The sequence below is a fragment of the Rhinolophus ferrumequinum genome, chromosome 9 (genome assembly GCF_004115265.2).
Source record: "Rhinolophus ferrumequinum isolate MPI-CBG mRhiFer1 chromosome 9, mRhiFer1_v1.p, whole genome shotgun sequence".
NCBI lineage: Eukaryota > Metazoa > Chordata > Mammalia > Chiroptera > Rhinolophidae > Rhinolophus > Rhinolophus ferrumequinum.
The window spans coordinates 48,956,223-48,975,014 of NC_046292.1; the positions used below are offsets into that span (position 1 = coordinate 48,956,223).

Here is an 18,792-nt window from a genome sequence, read left to right on the forward strand (position 1 = left end):
AGCATTAGGTTGAATTAATAAAATAATATGCAAATTCTGTCACTTGCAAGTTGCCCCTGACGCACTGTAGTCTCTTAGAAGGTACTTGCCCTCTCTCTCCTTCAGTGTCTTCACGTGTAAAATGTGAAAATGTTAGAACATCTCCTACTTCATTGAATTGTTAGAGAGATGTGGAGCAATACTGTTTCAATGTTCTATGAAGGACAGATTTATTAATATGTAGAATTGGTCAATATTTGAGGCCAAGTGATCCAAGGCAGAGATATATTCAGTCTAATAATATATGGTAATTTGATTTTCACAGTGAAAGAAAAGAAATAAGAATTAATTGAAGAGAGTTCATTTTTCACCGTTTCTAGCTGTTCTTCCTTCCTGTATTTTCCATTTCACTCTAGGCCGTGATTTAGAAAGCTCTCATTTCAGTTAATGGTGCAGTTAACCTACACAGTGTCCCGTTCTCATTCTTATTCTTATCTCTCTTTTGATTTCACATTTAATTTGTGTTTTATTCTTTGCAGACCATTAGCAATAGATGCTCAGTTGAACATTTTCTTAGAAGTAACCAAAACACTGTTATTAAATGTCCTTTAAGTTTTTGAAATAAGGGTAATATACTAACTACCTCCTTGGTTCTGGCACTAAAAAGAGCAAAATTTGCCAGAAATGTGATAAGAAAAAAGAAATTCTTCTATCTAACACAAGAAACAGAAGCAGAACCCTTACTGTCTTAATTTTTTTTCTCCCAGCAGTAAAACACAGGCCTGCTTTAATCAATTTGAAATCATGTCTTATGTTGTTTAGCATTTAAACATGCCATCATTAATCCTCTTCACTAAAATTCCTAATACCTACTTGGTATTTATTTATTTATTGGATGGGGATGAGGGTAAAGAAAAGGGAAAGGTTCAGGGATTTCTCATGACTGGAAGGAAACAGAATGAATTAATTTCATGTTTGCTGAAGAGGCTAAGATCTGCCTATTTTAGACTTTGTTTTCTTAAATCACTTGGATACAAAACTTTCCTCTGTCATTAACCCCAATTTTTCTTCTTTTCTTAAAACAAAACAAAACAAATTTCCTAAACACTGGACTAGAGGGTCAAGCGTCCTTAAAGCAAATTTATAAACTGTTGGTCATTCTAGGCCATGAATTCCCTGAAGATGGGTTTTCCCAGGAGCTCTTGAGCATGTGATGGGAGCAGATGCCTCCCCACCATCTAGCCTCCAAAGGATACCTGTGGTGAAAACTCAAATGCCCATAAAACACTCTCCTGATGCTACGTTCCCTTAAGTCTAATGACCCTCTGTCCAGAAGACTCAGCAGGTGGGGGTGGTGGACAACAAATTTCTAAAACATGAGCTGTAAGTAAAGACTCCTTAAAGAAATGGAAATGGCTGGCTATTTAAACTCTACCTGGCTGTATAAAAATTCTACATCTCCTTCTGAACATCAAGGTCCTACCCAGTCCATATGGCCTTGCTTAAGTCTTATCTTTTCTTTAAAACTATTTCCCAGTGTCTCATAAAATTTCTACTGTGTAGATAGACAGAGACACACAATTTGCCCCATGATGATAGAACACTGTGTGCTCTTCTTTTGTTTCCCGTGTGTTTTTACCTCCCCATATTCCCCATCGAGTTTTGAAATTCCTTGGAGACAGAAATTTTATGAATAACTCGAGAGAACCTAGGTACTGAAAAGATCTTGGCATCCTTCTACCACCACATCTAATTTAAAATAAAAATGATGTGATTCAGCCAAATAACAATAAGAAAATTTGACAAATTTCAAAAATTTCTAAACTTATGTGGGGAACTGTCATTAATATATTTTTCCATTTGTGGTACCCTAAGCAAATGCATACATGGCCTTTTGAGTAATCCTAATCTGTTTGAAGATAAAAACAAACATTAACCTCCTTGTGTGTTCCTAGGAATATTTGGATTCTGTCAACATCTGTTAGTTTGATTAACAGAATCCTGTAGAAAATCTCTTTAAAATTAGAGGACACAAAATAATTTTCGTTGGAATTATTGGCTTTAAGTGTGTTCTGTATACCTGATTTTTTTTTTTTAATAAGAAAGACATCGATTTCTGAAGCCCAGATGTCAACGGCCCACTTCTCTTTCTTTTCAAATTGTCCCACCCAAAAATTCCACTCTCACTAATGCTTCTGTAGTAGCAAGCAGTGTAAAATTTGCTACATATTTTTATGGCAATGGAGACATTTTAATGTCATGTGCCCAGATAAACTTGAACTCTTCTGTGTTCATTGATATTTCTCTAAAATGGAGCATTGACCATACTACTCCAGGGAGGGAGAAAGGTCTCTGACACTTTTCTCTGTCCTGCAGCCTCTCTCCACATTCTGAATTTGGTATTCAAGTCCTGAAGCATCTTCTCCAACCATTTTCCAATGTTATATTCCTCTTTACAAGTAATCTTGGCCCAAATTGTTAAACAATAAAAATTCTTAGATAACTATATCCCGTTTAGGCCAAGAGTGTGATTTTCAGGCCCACATAAGCCTGTGAGAATGATAACGTCCAGGTGATAGGCACAGATTCTCCTGCACCTCCCATTTTGAAAAAGCCCCTTACATTGCCAGTTCTACTCACTTTTTTTTTTCTGTTTAATAGATCTTATTTTTTAGAGAAGTTTTAGGTTCACAGCAAAATTGAGTGCACAGCACAATTTCCATATCCTACCATCCTGCACACAATTACAGCCTCCCCCATCATCCACGGCTCCCAACAGTCTGGTACATTTGGTATCATTGTTGAACCTACACTTGACCTATCGTTAGTTTACATTAGGGTTCACTCTCAGTGTTGTACATTCTATGGATCTGGACAAATGCATAATGACATGTATCCATCATTATACTATCTTACGGAGTAGTTTCACTGCCCTAAAAATCCATTGTGTTCCACCTATTCATCCCCCCTAAACCCTGGCAGCCACTAATCTTTTTGCTGTCTCCATAGTTTTGCCTTTATCTAGAATGTTATACAGTTGGAATCCTATAGTATGTAGCTTTTCATATGGGCTTCTTTCCCTTAGTAATATGCATTTAAGTTTCCTCCACGTCTTCATACTGTGTTTCCCCGAAAATAAGACCTAATCGGAAAATAAGCCCTAGCATGACTTTTCAGAATGACACCCCTGAACGTAAGCCCTAATGTGTCTTTTGAGGCAAAAATTAATAAAAGACCCAGTCTTATTTTCGGGGAAACACAGTAGCTTGATATGTTATTTCTGTTTAGCACTAAATAGTATTTCATTATCCGGTGATTCCACAGTTTATCCATTTACCTACGTCTCGGTTGTTTCCAAGTTTTGGCAATTATGAATAAAGCTGCTCTAAACATCTGTGTACATTTTGTGTGGACGTAAGTTTTCAACTCCTTTGTGTAAATACTCAGGATCTCAGTTGCTAGATCATATGGTAAAAGTATGTTTCATCTTGGAAGAAACTGCCAAACTGGCTGTACCATTGTGCATTCCCTCCGGCAATGAGTGAGAGTTTCTCTTTCTCCATAGTTGTGTTCACTTTTCACATACAGTGGTAGAGTCATTTGGCTCATGACATTTACTACTGTATGAGACTGATTAGGCACATGGTTCCTTTATAAGAATGGCTTCTAGTTGAAGAGTATTTGTGGGATGATCTAATGGAAATCAAAACATGTAAAAGAAAAAAGTAGAAACAATTTTTTTTTTTTGCTTAGATGTAAAGGTTTTTACCCAATAAATTCCTAACACTTATTTAGTCCTCAAAATTATTTATTTATCCTCTCTTGTAGGTCTCATTGAGAAATTTGTCCCAATCTTTTAGAACAGTTATTAACATAATTTCTCACCTTGTAGGTGATAAGAAAATAATGACAGCATTATTTATCCCCAATTTTTATCATTTATAATGAGATCTGTGCTGTAGTTTGTTAGTGTGATATGGAAGGGTGTGGCTTGGGAAGGCTGGCACCGGGCTAAACGAAGTGGCTTCAGAAAACTCCCTGGAGTCTCCATTTCCAGGTCCTGTACTTAACCTCAAGGATCCAGGCTCTTGATCTTGCCAGTGCCCAGAAGTGAGCAGTAATGTGGGAACAATCATGCAGCCCAGACTCACCAGACAATCGTATAATAAGCATAACTCCACTTTATTAATTTATAATGAGAAAGAAAAGGTCCAGGGGAAGGAAAGGCAGTGGAGACAGACACCAAGTGCCCCCTTTTCCTTGTGTGGATGGGTTATTAAACTTCTCTGAGCCTCAGTCCTCATCTGTAAATGGGAATAGTAATAGGACCCAAATTTCCAGGATTGTGTGAGAATCCATGGGAGTAGGGATATAAAATGCATCAGCACCCTGCTTGTCTCTTACTAAACACTAAAACATTAAGGAAAGGGAACAGTTTTAGCTCCTTTGGTCAGTGCTTTCTCTCTCAAAACGAGCTATTTCATCGATGTGTATAGAGTTGAAATAAAAAGAAATCAGGACATTTTAATGAAAGTGTTCCTGGCTTGAACTATCCTTTTCTACTACAGGGATAAATTTGCCAATGAAACCCTGCTTGCTGGGAGCTTCTTGCCTGAACGATGCTAGGGACACACTGCCTAGATGCGTTTTTCTGACCATTGTTTTGATATACTTCATGTTGGTCCTTGACCTTTCAGGTAACGTGGGCTTTCTTTAGCTGGTGACAAACAAACTGGCACAGATTTGACAGGATTTTGATCTTCACCAACTAGATTCTGCTCCTGCTGAGCTTGAACTCATCCTCTGAATTCTTCTCCCTACCCTCCAGACAGCCACTATCAATAGCTCATCGTTTTTACTGGAAGTAAAACCTATCTGCAGTCCTGGAAACAGGCCACAGTGAAGCCACTAGTCCCTGCTTTTAGCTTGAAACACTTTACTTCTCATCACTGTGTGCTGTTTTCATTCATTAGATTTTCATTAAAGCTAAGGGATCTTAGGATACCCCTTTCCCAAATACCTTCTACAACCTCACAAGATATGAGAGGATAAAGATACAATTTATATTGGAGATCTCCTGAGTTCCACCGTCAGGTTTTGTGCATGTAAAAGAGTTGGCAGTTTTCACATTTCCTTTTGCTGGCTTTCCTAACCTCTTCATAAAATTTATGATGAGGGTAAGTGGTGAAACCATTCTCTGGAATCCGCATTATAGAATACTACTCCGTGACAAAAGGAATGAACTACTGAGACACACACAAACTGAATGGGTCTCAGGGGAATTGCGCTGTGTTGAAAAAGCCAGTCTTGAAAGGTTATATAATGTATGATCCCATTTGTATGATATTCCTGAAATGACAAAATTATAGAGATGGAAAAGAGATCAGTGGTTACCAGGGGTTAGGAAGAAGGGAGGGAGGTTGGTGGCTGTGGCTATTAAAGGGTTTAGTGCAAGGGATCCTTGTAATAGAACTGTGCTGTACCTTGACAGTGGTGGCAGTTGCAAGAATCTACATGTTATAAAAGTGCATTAAGAAAACACAAATACACACACACACACACACACACACATACACACGAGTGAATGTAAAACTGGGGAAATCGGAGTTGTTGGGTGGACTGTAGCAATGTCAATTTCTTGGTTTTGATATTGTATAATAGTCATACAAGATTTACCATCAGAATAGGAGGCTGAGTGAAGAGTACACAGGGTCTCTCTTTATTATTTCTTACAAATGTTTGTGAATCTACAATTATCTCAAAAGATGTTTGAAAAACATCTGTGATGGGTATTTTGGGATTGCAACTGTATCTTATAGCAATTAAGTATCGAATAAAGGGAGTTATTCCTTCAGGATAGTAGGAGAGAATGATGTTCAGGTGTTCTCTTGACTGCATCGGTAATATTTCCTAATATTTCTACTTTGGGGACTGCTCCCAAAGATGTATTTGCTTCCTCATCTGACCTGAGTCATCTGTATTATAGCAGAGAGCTGTTGTTTCTATCAAACAGAGAAGTTTATTTAAAACTTGAGACAGAGTTGCTTTAGAGTTATTTCTTTTCGTTCCTTTTTTTAAAAAATTTTTGCTTTAAACACTCCCCTCCTGTTTTGGTTATAATTTCTAGACTCTGAAATGACTTCCAAAAGTAAAACAATATGGGTTTTTAATATAAAACAGTAAAACAAGTAAGTATAATGAGATCTGGCTTTTCTCCCCCCTAAAAAGTGGGAGAAAGAACATGTTCTGGAGTTCTACATATTCAGTCATAAATGGCAAACATGTGGCACATATGCAGCCTGTCTCTGCTCTGGAGTGTCTGATAAATATCCCATTTAAGTTTTTAAAGAGTCTAAATTTTCCTCAGAATCCTTCTTAACATAATACTTCAGGCAGCCATTGACAGTAAATTGCACCGACACAAGGTGCAGCCTCAGAGTCAGCACTGACGTGCTAATTCTCCTTCCCAGAGGATGAATTTTCCAGCTGCTTCTATGCCCTATCCATGCCAAATAAAAAGGATTTTATACATTAACATTTTGCTTCCTCCCCCACCCTGACCTCATCTAAGTGTGACTCACTCTGACCTTTCATAAATAAAAATTCCCCAAATTGAGTATTTTTGCATTTAAATACAACATTCCTTAAAAAGTAGTGCCATGTGTATCTGGTAAATTCTGAGCAAAGTTTAATTCCTTTATAGCTCAAGCAGAGAAAGATCACAACTGGCCTATGTAGGGGAAAGTTACGTTCTCTTGGGCATGTGTGCATTTTTAAAAATATTTGCCCCTTTTTGCAATAATCAATACATACTTGCAACCTTCAGAGTCGAACATTACTGGTATATGGATGCTGACACAAGTGACTTGTTTTGATGCTAAAGGTAAATTTTAATCCAGAATAAAGAGGGAAATGGGAGATTTACATTCATTTTCTTTACATAAACTCTATCCAGACTAGCACGAGTAAAGTAATAAAAACTAACAAATCATAGAATTATTTACTTGAAGGAGATCATTCAAATGGTTCAGATCTCTCTTTAATACCTACTAGGTGCTCGGGCTGTAGTTCCCAAACTGTGTTCCGAGGCACCCCAGGGTACCATGGGCACCATGGCATACTTGAAATTTTCAAGGGAAACAGTAATATCTGTCAGACACAGAACGAGCTTCAGGTTCTTCACACTTTCAACCTTGGACCATGGTATGTTCCTTCAGATGACTTCATATCTTCACAAAGCTGGATTTTAGATAGTTACTGTGATAAAAAGCAAGTGTAGCATTTAAATCATTGTGGAACAGGAAATGAAGGAGGCAGTGTCCTGTGCAGGGCTCAACAAGCACATATATCCCCTTAGTATGTAATTGTGGTTATTTACAAATACAATAAAATTATTAATTTTTTGTGTGTCAATTTATGTGTATTTTTTCTCATACTATTACTAAATTGTTAAGGACAAAACATATGTATCAAGTTATTCGTACCGAGCTACTTAATGAGTGAAACTGTTAGGTATTGCTATCTTGTGAAAACATTACTTAGACATCAAATGAGTTTGGGAACCTCTGCATTGGGGAACACACTTCATCCATGTTATATCATTTATTCCTCATGAAATCCCATAAGGTAGGTGTGACCAGCCCAATTTTACACCCAAAGAAATTGAGACTTACAGAGTTTTAGTGACGTGTCAAAATCTAAACCACTGGTAAGTGACTGAGGCTGCAAGGGCGAAGGGACTTGCCTAAAAATTTATAGCAAATCAGAGGCAGAACTGAAACAAAATCCTGGCATCCTGATTCCCTTCCCAGGATGCTTTTTACAAAGCCATGCTTTCTCTCCAAATCCTCGTTTGTCTTCTTCTTTCCGAGTTTGAATTTACAGTAGAAAGAGGTGGACTTCCATTCTGTGTATATTTAACTACAAGAATATTTGTGCTGACTTAAAATTGTTGACCCTCTTGATTTTGAGTATGTGAGGAAAACGTACAAGATATAATGGCATGAGGATTTGTGTTCTGTCTGAATAAACACTAAAGCAATATGAAAACAACTTTTGGCTCCTGTAACCGATGAGACCCTGAGGTCTTTCAGAGGACATTGTTCTCTCCTCGGGTTTCCTGTAGTTAAATGGCTGATCCTGTCTTTCAGGGAATTAGACACTTGGGATCTGTTTTCAACTTGCTGAGCTTCAATTTAACACTGAAGAGAGTCTGGATTTTCCCGTCAGCCCTCACAGAAATGATCCCAGATACCATCTTTTTAGTCCAGAGGGGCAGGTGATATTAAAACCCAAAGTCCAATGAATGCTGATAGAACCTTTATAAGATTTGACACATTGGCCTCTATTGTAACGGGTATTTTACAGCTTTCTGAGCTTCAGTGAGCTCTGGCTTTGCCTTTGTTCAGTGGCATTTAATGTGCAGCCTTAAGAACAGCGCATGAAACAGCCAGTCTTTGTGCCTTTGAGTTCATTTAAATACACAGAAATTTAATTTTTTAAAAAAGATTCATTACAAAGCTGTGTGATTATGACTCACATCTAGACAAAAACTTGTTGGGGAGAGTTAATCATTCTTGGATTTAATAGCTTCCATTTGTTCAGATACGTATCAAGTTTATATCATTTGCCAATCATTCTGCCAGAAACTGGAGATGCAAATGGGGTAGCAAGCAGAGAGGCCCCCTCCCATAAATGTAAGTCACGAGAATGAAAAGTCATACTCATGAGGCCATAAGGAGGTACTAATAATAAGGCTATCATAAGGCGTTCGGGTCCTGATGGGTGCAGCAAGGAAAGAGTAAGAGCTTTCATCTAGATGATGCTGCCAAAGCAACCTTGATGGAGGAGGTGATGATTAAGTTTTACCCTGACGCTGAAGTAGGAGCTGGGTGAACATGTTGAGAAAGGGAATTCGAGGCAGAACAAAAGAGTGTGCTCAGAAGCCAGGGGCTGAAATGATGGGTTGTCAGGAAGAATGCAAGCAGTTGAGTATTTCTGAGCTGTGGAGTGGCACAGGGAGGGCAGCAGAAGATAAAGCCAGTGAGGAGATGAGATTGTTGTGTCAAATGGTCTTGTATATCATGCAAGGGCACAGATTTATGAGGAAAAGAACTTAACGAATTTTAGGCGGGAACATGACATGATCAGATGTGAGGATTTGAAAAGCCACTGTGCCAATAATATAGAGAATAGCTTGGAACAGGTAAGATGCCAAAACCAGGAAGGCCTACTCCAGGATCTTGTTGTCCCTCATGGGGATAACTGTGAACACCACCTGTCACTGAATAAGACATGAATAACTAGGCTGAATTTATAGGATGGCCTTACTGGAAATTGCATTTTAGAGCAAATCTGTGAATTTGAATGTTATGAAGAATAATTTTTTTCACTGATATGTGGTATACAAAACTGAAAACAGCAAAATAACAAGACAAACAAATGAAGAAACAAAACCTCATAGACACAGACAATAGTTTAGTGGTTACCAGAAGGTAAAAGGGATCAAATATATGGTGATGGAAAGAAAACTGACTCTGGGTGGTGAACATACAATGTGATATATAGATGATGTATTACAGAATTTTACACCTGAAACCTGTGCAACTTTACTAACAATTGTCACCCCAATAAACTCTAATTTACAAAAAAAAAAAAAAAAAAAAAAACACAGTAATTTGTTTTAAGGTATTATGGACTAATGCCTTATGGACTTCGCCAGCTTCAACTTGCTCAAGGCTTTATCTTGTTTAGACTTAGTGACCACTCTCTGCATGCCTGGTTCTAATGCCTTCACTATGCTTCACCTGGAAGGTCATAGGTTTGGTGCAAAGTGGAAAGGCCATGGAATTAGAGTCTAGCACTCATTAGCTAGAACACCTTCTATCTGTGTCTTTCTTCCGTGAGCTTTTTAACTCTCCCAAGCTTTGGTGTTCTCTTCTGTAAAAGGCCAATAATAATTAACATATTTCATAGAGTGGTGGGAATTATCTGAGATTGTTTGATCTTGTATAGAGTACAATGCCTTAGGTGGAGTAATTGCTCAGCAAAAGTTAGTTCACTTCTCACATTTTACTGCAAAAGATGTTTCAGATATTATATTAAGAAATCCCGGTGGCCATTGCCATATTTGCAACATTTTCTTTGCAGCATTCTCCTTTATAGGGCTTCAGAAACATGATCAGTCTCTCAAGGTGGCAGAGCAAATACCATAGCTCTTGCTCCTATGTCCACCTTTCAAGTATCAAGACCCCCCCAGGGTATAGATCTTTCCCTGACTTTCTTCTCAAGAGTTATCACAGCATAGTGGGAAGACTTTAGGATGGGAAGTCAGACTTGGAGTAGAGTTCTGCTCTGCTACTTACTGTGAGACCTTGGGAAAGTTATTTAACCTCTTTGGGCCTCAGATTTTCTATTTCTTAAATAAGAGTTAGATGGCCTATCTCATGTAGTTGTAAAGACTAACAGGTACTCATTTCGGGATTGTCTCTCAGCTACCATGATGGTCCAAGCACAACTAATATTCTGACATTCTTATCCCTGAGCTTCAGAGTGGTATGCCCAAATGCCAACTGGATATTCATTTGCATAGCACTCTAGCATTGTGAAAGTTAACAGGTTAACAGTTCAACTCTCCGTTAAACTTAGTCTCCTGTTTTTCTTACTTATTCCACAGCACAATACATGACACCATTATTTTTTTTCTTCTTTCCATTCTTCCTTATTCTATAAACACCTAGCTACAAGTTGCACAAATCAAAAAATAAAGGCAGAGAACATAGGGAAGATTTTTGAGATGTGTAGGGGTGGGAAGGGAGAAAGGCTTGGGAACCAGTCCTCTCCCTCCACACATAGGCCTGGATAAGGGCTATGGCCCCTGCAAGCGGGGGCAAAGATTCAGGGTAGCTGAGGGATGGAGGAGGCTCCTAAACCCAGAGCTTCTCCCCAAAGCCTGCAATGCATGGCAGGGGTAGAATGAAGAACATAAGGAGGTTCAAAGATGGAGCAACAACATGAAACATCAAGTTAGCAGATGCAGGAGAAGTGGAGTCATCATGCTAAGGGGATTAGAGAAGGAAAAAGTAGGTAAGGGGGCAGTGAAAGGTTCTCCCTGTAACCCACAAGGAGAGGTGGGGACCGGCTTGCCTGCTAATTTAATATTAAAAAATTATTTCAGGGGATGATTTCTCAGCTTCTCAGCCTGTACAAGACACTTGCACCGGGCACTGTTGGGAGGCGGACTCCTTAGGTCCCTGTATGGCCTGGTCCGGGCTGTCCCTCAGACCTTCCTCCCCCACCCCCTGAAGCCTCATGCACTCCAAATTCCAGAGGATGCTGCTGCTGGAATCGGGGAGTCCCCCTCCGCCACTCATTATCCAATGCTGCAGCCTCACTCTCATCCAGGTTAGTGTGGTCCTGCCGCATGTGTGGTGGTTTCGGGAGCTCTGGAGCATGTCAGCTGGGTCTCAGACATGATGCCTGATGGACATCTGCTCTGGTCCGCTGTCCGAGTCCCGTAAGGTTCTCTGAGTCTCCCGGATTCTCCCTGGGGCCGACCGAGCATGTCTCTGATGCTTCCTAGTAGACCTTGGAGACACCTGTGTTGCGTAGGCGATGACAGCGGAGGATAAAAAGGTATGGCAGTTGCCTCCAGTGGTCATAGGTTCCATGTTCCCCATCATGTCGTTCATCATCGCAAACATGTCCATGAAGCCTCTTGATACTCCCAGCGTCCCGAAGGAGGAGACCGCCCCAGGCTGCATCCTGCTGCTGGGGGGCCTGGTCCCTGGCACGTTGCCATCTGGGATGCTGAGGAAGGACCACCCGACGTACGCTGACGCTGAACAGCAAAGGGATCCATCAGGAATGTGGGATCCTGAGGCTTCACGTCCCTCATGAAGCAGAACATCCCGACTTTAATTCCAGGGGGCCCCAACACAGTGCCCGACTCGCGCTCGGGGGCCCATCCGGTCTCACCTTGCGGTGAGCTGCAAGATCAGAGCTTGTAGCCCAGGATGCGGGATTGGTCGCGGCTTGAGCTCTTCGGACTCCCGCACCACCTCCTTCCACGGCTGCCACCTCTGCAAACCCCTCGGCCCACGGAGCCCGCACCCGTGGCCAGGCCCAGACCCGTGGCGCCATTCTTTATTCTAGTTCCTTAAAATGGAAATCTGTAAGTCCATCCTCTGCCTCCATTCAATGAGATCCTGTGACCTTGAGCTGTAATTTTCCCTTCTGATATTATCACTTCATCTCCATTCCAACGATCATTGTCATCATCCACTCTCATTCGGATCATTGTAAAGTCCCATCCACTTGGTCTTCACACCTCTAGTCTTTCCCTCAGTTCCTTCCTCCACAGGGTCACCAGAGCGTCCTATCAAATAACACAGCTGATGACGATCAGTCCCTGCTTCACACCCTTCAGTGGCTTCCCACTGATTCCAGGATAATATTCAAATTATTTAACAGGTGATATAAAAATGGTTATGACATTAGCCATTTCTTTCAGCCTTATTTCCTGGTTTTCTTTACATGCCAGATGCTTTGAATTGCTTTTAGGCTCCTGTACACACTACGCTGTTTCTCACCTTCACGTCTGTGTTTATGCTGCCCCCTCCCCCCGCCTGGTATGCCCCCTCCCCGGTTCCTCATCCTTTCACTAACGTCTACCGATGTACACTACCACAACCACCATCACCCTGGCACCCCTGGATGCTGGGGGAGACCCTGGACGGATACCTCTAAACATAATACAATGTGACAAGTGTCCTGGTAACTCTCTGTTTGCCTTCTCAAGCCCGGGCAGCAGGGACTCTTCCTCACTAAGTGCTTCCTGAACTTTTATACGTCTTTAACAAAACTCATACAGATTTATCTGTTTTTACTATTTTTGTCAGTTTTTCTTTTTTTTGGGGGGGAGGGGTGGTTGCTTTTTAATCCTGTGTGTGTGGGGGGGGGGATAGAATACTAAAATCTACAAATGGAAGGAAGCTAAATGATCTAGTCCAGTGTTTTTAAAATATTGTTTTTCACCCTACCCTGACCCCCACAGTAATATTGGACTCAGACATATACATGTATGTATATACATTGATTAAAAGTAACAGATTTTACAAAAAAACAAAAACCAATTCTTCTCTATGAGAGGCACTCTATTTTTTACTCTATTTCATTTTTTAAATGATTGTCAAAACCCAGTAAACTGATTTCCTGACCTACTAATAAGTGATTGCCTATAGTTTGAAAAGTACTGATCTAGTTCAACTTCCATCCTGGTATAGAAAAGCTTTACTTATAATAGATTGATAATGCAATATTTCTAATTAGTGCATGGATCCCTTTCTCTGTAAAGGGATCCTTCCTGATGCAATGTCCCAAGCATATCTGTGTAGTGTCTTTACGTACAGACAGGATTTCCTCATGTCAGGTGAACATAGAGGAGATTTGATTAAGCCATCAGAGGTCTGGAGAAACCAGAATCTCAGCATTTCAGACCACAGGGATTCCTACTAGAGGGACTTGACTGTCCAAATAACTCTGAAGGCCTCAAAGCAGGGGTAAGGAAAGAAACTTGCAGTAGGGTTTGAGGGCTCGTAGATTTTGCTTATGTGACCTGAGCTTCCCAGGTACTGAGCCATGGACTAGTTAATCACCTGGGAAACATTTTAATGCATAAATTCCTGAGCCTCAGACCTAGAGTTCTGAGTACTGGAGTGAGGACATGGAATGTGTACATGTTAAAAGCTCCCTGTGTGACCAAGACTGGAAATCTCTGATTCGGGCTCTATGAACCCCAGTTCTTTTTCCAGAGAATAGTCGTGAGGTGTTCCTCCCTGTCATGGTTGTTATGGGGGAACAAATGAAATAGTGTTTAAAAGCCCCCAAAACAACCAAAAGCCCTCCATGTACCTGGCAATATGAAGGTCTTCCAGCCTTTCCTGCCAATCTGGGCAAATTAGCAATTTGTTTCTGAAGTTTGAAATTCCAGAATCAACTGCAATGTTTGGACTGAGCATAATTAATAAACCCAAATTGCCAAAGTGTAGAACAGAGAGTATCATCAATGTGCAAAAAGAGATTCTTTTCATATAATACATTTCAATATTTTGCTTTTGGTAACACCAGAAATTTCCTAGAACTTAAAAAAATTTCACATAAATTTTTAGAAATGTTACAAAATTAAACCCTCAATTAAAACTGGCCTCTCTGAAATAAAATAACATAATGAGCTATAGTTATTTCCTGTGGGGAGGGGGGAATGATTTGTTTGTGTGTGTACTTGTTTTCTCCCCTTTTACAAATGTATATTTGAAGAAAGATATGAGGAAATTCATCTATTTTAATTGTAGGTGAAGGCTAAATGAATCATTCCTAAGATACATAATAAATGTTAAGCTAATGCTATCTGACAATGGCTTGTCTTGGAAAATGAGGTGGGAATAGAGTGTTCAGTCTTTGAGGAGAAGGTATTAAAGATTTTTCAGGCTATTTATGAAAAAACCTTCAGTTATTTTACAGTGCTTTTCAAGTAAAGATTTTTTTACTCACTAATATTGGACATATAATAGGATTCGCATATAAAATCATATCCTTTGTAGGATTTATATGTTAACTCCCATACTTTCTGGGTGGGTGAATTCAGAGACTATACTTAGTGGCCCACAAGAGTTAAATTTCCATTTTAAAAATAACCAACTCACGCTTTTGCAATGGTTTAAGACATAATAAGGAGATTTTTAAAGATTTTTTGAAGCTGAAGGACTGGAATTGGAAGGTTTACTTATATGGCTTCTGATAGAGCATCTGAAGTGTAAATCTATGCATGAAAAAAATAAGAAGACCCAGTCACAGACCACACTGTACTGGGGCTATGAAACACATTGAGAGACCCTTTATTAAAAACTCAATATAAATTTTCAGAGTAGAAAAACCTAATCTTTTTAGGCAAAATATTATGGTAGGATCTATAAAGGAATGAAAAACGAAATAGAAAAAGAGAACATTATTCAGGTTGGTTAAGAGTATCTCTGGTGGACTTCTACCTAGGTAATTGCTTTCCAACTCTCCCCCAATATCTTAATAAGTGGCTATGGAGTTTTGGTTTGTTTTTTCCTATAGCTAGATATAATCAGGACCCAGCTGCTTGAACCTCAGATTAATGTTGGAATGTGCTGATGTGGAGAATATACTGACTCAGAAAGGAGTCTGAAGGACATTGACTAAAGTTTTGTCCTCCCTTTTATTCCATTTCTAACAAGAGAATAACAACACAGTACTCTGTGTTGGGCAATACTTTATTAATCCCCTTTACATGTACTATCTTATTTGACCTTCATGCAAACCTGGTGAGATAGCTAGAACATGTCCCTGGAAACCTATCTCTAAGGTGAGCTAAATATGATGAGATGCATAAGCAAGGCAAGTGCTAGGGAAAGAAGCCACTTTTCGACAGATCAAAGAAATTACTAGGACTATAAAGCTTACTCTTTGGATGTATTCCCAGGGTTCTGAATTTCATCTCACAATGTAAGAGAATAGTCTGTGAAGATTCTGACATGATGAATGAAGGAAAAACCTGCATTTCTGTCATGGAGATCTTAGAAAATGAAGTTCACCCATTGAAGAACATAGCGTAATGTTAGGTCTAACCATATGACATTGCCAGAAGAGTCCAAATGGTCAAATATGGATAATTTGATACAGTATCACTTAAAAAGAAAGATTATTTTCTAGATTTCTAGTGTAAACCTGAGTCTGAGACCTCACTCTACTACTGCCTTTTTATGTGACTTTTACCAAGTCCGTTTAACTTTCCCTGAACCCATTTCCTCTTCTGTGACAAAATAATGTGTTTGGGTTTTTTTTTTCCATAGCACAGTTGGGAGGATTAAAATATGTGATGTGATGAAGATCCAATTCATAAATGATCACTACTATGCAATTAAGTGGGAATGACTGCATTCAGTCAGCCATGGCTTAGCTGGTTGTATAGTCTAAGACATTTGAGTTTTCCCTGGTCAACTTTTAGTCCCTTACTTCTGTGAGTTATCTTGGGTTCTTCCCACCTCTCAATCCAACACCTAGTCAGTCACTAAATTTTTCCTCCCTTATTTCCTCAATAAATTCTTTAATCCACTCTTTTTGTCTTCATTCCTATAATCCTGCCCGATTTCAGGTTCCCATCATATCTCTTGACAAGTTTGTTGCAGTGGTTTCTAAAATGGTTTCCCTGCTTCTAGTCTTTACTTCTCAATCCATCTTCCTCACTGTATACAAATCTAAACATGCACGTAATGCTTTGCTAAAAGCTTACATTTGCTTCTTAATAATCCAAGAAATGAAATTCTAGTCACTTGGTGTGGGAGAAAGGGCCTCCGTGACCTGATCCTCGCCAACCTTTTCAGCCCCATCTCCTGTCACTGTCTTCTTACTTAGTTTTAGTAACAAATAGCAAATTGATTTTAGTTGTCCACAAATGTCGTCCATTTCCTCCTTCTGTGTCTATGTTTGTGTGGTTTTCTCAGTCTAGAATACTCATCCCACATTTCTGTTCCCAACAAAGTAACCTTTACTCATCATTTGAGACTCATATTATACATGTCAGATGGGACTCTTCCCTGAGTCCCTAGGTTGGGATGGATGCCCTTTCCTCTCTGCTCTCATAGACTCTAACTACTGCACATAAGTAGAAGCTAATATCATGCTATATTGAAAATTTATATTTATAAATCTCTCTTCCCAACTCAGCAGTGCTCCCCAAAGGCAAAAGCTCTACTTTATCTATCTCTGTAGTCTAATATCTAGAATAATGTCCAGCCTATAGTAGGTGCTCAATGAGCATTTGCCAAAAGTTTTCAGGTGGGTTACAGGAGGCAGTCACCAAGGGACCAAGGGTTACTTCTGAGCATGACTTTGGAAGACATCATCTAGACAGACATTAAAGCCTTTCTTATCTGACCGCAATTGCTCTATGGCAGTAGTTCCCTAGGTGGAACCCCATGAAAAGGGTTTTCTGGACCCACAGGCCCCCAGACTGGCTGATAAACTCATCTCAGTGACCTTGCCTAAGAGGTAGAGTATCAAAAGGAGTTTTAGAAATGAGAAGCTGTCAAAGAAGGGTGACAAGATGTGACACCTCTAAGACAGCTCCCTAAAGAACTGTAATGTGGCTTCATTTTCAACCAGTATATTTGAATTTAAGGAGACTTATGCGATGGTCATTGTGCCAGACTATGTCATTATAGATGGGGAGGAAGGTGATCAGTCTAGATTGTTACAAAACAACTGTTACCTGGTGATCCCAGAGCTCTTAACAAATGTAGCAAACCAATGACTCATGACTGTTTTACAGCCCCAAACAAGCTGATATGTCTGCCATGACAGTTCATAAAGGTTTTTACTTTTGATCTAGCAGGAAATGCAGCTGAAGGCTAATTTGGTGTCTGAGGATGAATGGAAAGAGGATATGAAGCTTCATCATTACTGCCTAATACCACTGATTGTCTCTGTGGTTCAATTAGCCACGTGTTGAGAGAAAAGACAGTACAGTAGTTCCCCCTTATCTGCAGTTTCACTTTCCATGGTTTTAAGTTACCCCCGGTCAACCAAAGTCTGAAAATACTAAATGAAAAATTCCAGAAATAAACAATTCATAAGTTTTAAATTCCGCACCGTTCTGAGTAGCATGATGAAATCTTGCAGCATCCCGCTCCCTCTCTCCCTTTGCCCAGCGTACCCATGCTGTATATGCCACCTCTATCTGCCCACTAGTCCCTTAGTAGTCACCTGAGTTATCAGAGAGAGAGAGATCACATTCGAGTAACTTTTAGTACAGCATATTGTTGTGATCATTTCATTTGATTATTAAGTGTTGTTGTTAATCTCTTACTGTGCCTAACTTATCAATTAAACTTTATGAGATATGTACGTAAGGAAAAATAATGGTATACATAGTGTCGGGTGTTATCTGTGAGTTCAGGCAGCCAGTAGCGAGCGGTCTTGTAACCTATTTCCCATGGATAAGGGGGACTATCTGAGAAAATTTTGAGGTCTCTCAGACCTACATAATTGCAAGATACTAGGAGCATGGAGTTAGAGCTCAAATTTTTTAGTAAGTATTTTTAAAAGCATTATATAGTAGGAAAAACTATTAGACTTGGAGTCAGACACAAATATATTTAAATATTAGTGCAATTTATTAACCATGGGGTTTTACAGGAGTCACATAATCTCTTAGAGCCTCTGGCTACCCAAACGTAGAAAGTGTATGGATGATAGCTACCCAGCAGAACTGATTTATGGATTAAATGCGATAAAATATGTGACAGGGCCTCACATTGTAATTAACACACAGTAGGAATTATGTTTATTTTTTCTTCCATTTTCATTGCTAGTTACCAAACTTTCTAGTTTCTATTTCTGCTTCTGAAATAACTCCCCCACCGCCCACCCCCCGCTACTCAGTTTTGAAAGCTGCAGGTCCAGCAAAAAGCTGTGGCTGTTTGTAATAGAAACAGATGATGACTAGAGTAGCTGGAAGAAAAATAGGGAGGCTCCATGAGCAAGCCATGACAGAGGACTCGGCTGATTGACTATAAATTAGAACATCCATCATCAAGGGTCCAGGCACAGATACTATGAATTCTAAGCCTGACTCCGGCTCTGATTCCTTGTGAAGTGTTAAGAAACTCATATAACTTCCGATGAAGATTCCCCATAACACTCAGCAGAGCTGGGTTGTCTCTGTCCAGATCATTTATGATACACTATTGTTACACATTAATGCCAAGAAATAATTGAGTTCCTACAGAG

The 18,792-nt window shown here is 39.6% G+C and overlaps 1 protein-coding gene and 1 pseudogene across 27 annotated transcripts in view; one reads left to right on the forward strand and one right to left on the reverse strand.

The window, feature by feature from the left end:
* SGIP1 (SH3GL interacting endocytic adaptor 1) overlaps positions 1 to 18,792 on the forward strand; it is a 195,438-nt gene that overhangs the window by 43,463 nt on the left and 133,183 nt on the right. The window lies entirely within an intron of this gene.
* Positions 11,175 to 11,887, reverse strand: LOC117026705 (myeloid leukemia factor 2-like; annotated as a pseudogene).